We start from the raw sequence: 2,292 nt of genomic DNA on the forward strand, positions 1-2,292 counted from the left end.
GTTTACCTCACAATCTTTTAAACTATCACTCAAAGTTAATTAAGCTGTAAACATTACTGAATAGCTGGGCTTATCGATTATGGAAGGGAAACCAAGGAGCAACAGAAGCACAGGGCAAAAAAGCCTCGAAGGAAAAACCTTTTCTTTGTATTTTTTGTTGCATTTTCAGTCCGCACAAGACTTGTCAGATAAAGTCCCTATACTGTACAAGCAGGCTCAGGACTGAACACATAAGCCTTCTAAATTTGACAACTTTAGCGTAGAAACTGGCTTCTAGACTTCCATCTCTTCTTCTGTGCAAGCAGCTGTCTCCAAACTATTGTGAACAGGCAACCCTGTCTGCGAGGTTCTAAGAACAGTTCAGTTCTTTGAGGGAAGGCAGTGCCAGCAACTGCAGGCTTAGTTTGGCTCTCTCCTGTGTAGTTCTTAGCATTAGATGACGGCTTTGGCTTATCAGAAAGGAGTTCAGGGAGAGGCTTCCAGAGCACAAGCTCCCTGAAGGACGGCTCACGGACTCAATCGTTTTCTTTGTAAAGACTTCATCAAATTCCCTCTTCAAACCTATTTTCACGGTATCAGGAAGGACAAGGCTGGGAAGACGGTTAATATTTCTGTCAGTTTCAACTTCATCTTCATCAGTTATTCTGTCCTCAATTTCCTGAAGCCTCCTTCGGGCACCTTCACACTGTGGTTCTCCTGGGGTCTGATTCATCTCTTCACAAATAATAACTAACATGCCAGGTGCAGAAAGGCCATTAGTGCACGGATTTACTCCACGACCCTCTATATCCTGATGTGCACAAAGAATCCAGTCATTAGGACCAGCACAGAGCTCTGCTTCAGTTGGCCTTTTCCTTCTTCCTGGACAATCCTCCTCCTCCTCTCGCTTGTGTTTCTTTCTACGGTGAACTGAAACACATCGGCGCGCCGCGCTCCCGCCCGGGCTGCTTGGGGCCCCGACTGCGGGGCCAGCCCGGCGCGTCCGGCCCCAGCGGGAAGGCCCGGCCTAGGAAAGCCGGCGGCGGCTGCGGGAAGTCCGAGCCGCCGCCCAGCGGGGAGGCCGCTGAAGAGCCAGCAGAGCGCCGCCGTGGCTGCCGGGGAGACGAGGAGGCTGCGCCCGCGGCCCCCCTGAAATGCATTCTTCCTAGCAACACACCTTCAGCCTGTCACTGTATTTCTAAGTTTGATAAATGTGCTCCTTTTTAAATTTACATATGCTGCTTCCGCAAGGCAGGAGGACCTGATAATCACAGTAGCAACAATGTTCTGAGGGAAATGGTGCTTTGTATCAATCCAGAAGCACCGTTTGAAAATCTATCTTTTGCTGCAGAAGAGAAAACTGCTACTGAACTTTTAACTGGAACTTTTTTTTTTTTATTACAGAGAGGGTGCTGAAAACAGGCTAAACGCTCACTAGATGACCCCTGTTTTACTATTTTACGTTATTTTCTATTACTTTTTCATTTGGAAAAGTTATCTAGAGCCTTGGAACAATGTTGCTGAGGAATGCACCACCAACCCGAGGCTGTTCTCAGGGAACTCAAGGTCAGATAGGCACACATAATATTGAATTATAAAGCACCCTGCTGCACACCAGGTTCAAATATGTGCACCCTAAGTCCTGTCTCCAGTGCATGGAACGAACTCTTTAGACAGCGTTTATACAGTTAAAGACACTGTATCATGAATGCCAAAGACAACGGTGACATCTTTGTCCCCTTTTTTTTTTCCTTTTGTAGAATGTTAAATGATCATCATATGGAATTTATTAAGCATCCCAATTTACAGATGATAAGAAATAAGAGTTATACTTATTAGGTAGCTTAAGAAACTACTGGAGAAGCCAAAGGCACAAGTGTCAACTGCTATTCTTTAGATAGGCTTACTTATAATAGGCTTAATACATTTATAAGGTAAAATTAATCTGCTAGTAGAAGATAATTTCCAAATGTCTGAAAAGGAAGATGACAAGAACTCAAAAAAAATTCAGAATTTCATTTTAATCTCAGAAAAAAAGGGTGACTGTGGTGGTGTGGGCCTGATTTTTAGCAGGAGCTTCTTGTCCTGTTAATGCACAGCAACGTCCTGATTACCTCGTTGTTCATCATGTTGCAGGTAGCAGGTTGGCCTGATGATTGCAGAGGACAAGTGCTGCTGTGTTAGCCAGCTTCCTGCATTCATCACAATTCTCGTTCCTATACCCAGGGTCCGTATCCTCTCAGTGACTCACAAAAGTGCCACTGTCATCATAATGCCAGGCATGTTAATATTATAAATTGTGACCTCTAGCCC

General features: G+C 44.9%; 1 pseudogene; it reads right to left on the bottom strand.

Moving 5' to 3' along the window:
- Positions 1 to 273: 273 nt before the first annotated feature.
- LOC137764889 (coiled-coil domain-containing protein 117 pseudogene) lies at positions 274 to 712 on the bottom strand (annotated as a pseudogene).
- Positions 713 to 2,292: the final 1,580 nt, after the last annotated feature.

Source organism: Eschrichtius robustus, chromosome 5 (genome assembly GCF_028021215.1).
Source record: "Eschrichtius robustus isolate mEscRob2 chromosome 5, mEscRob2.pri, whole genome shotgun sequence".
Taxonomy (NCBI): domain Eukaryota; kingdom Metazoa; phylum Chordata; class Mammalia; order Artiodactyla; family Eschrichtiidae; genus Eschrichtius; species Eschrichtius robustus.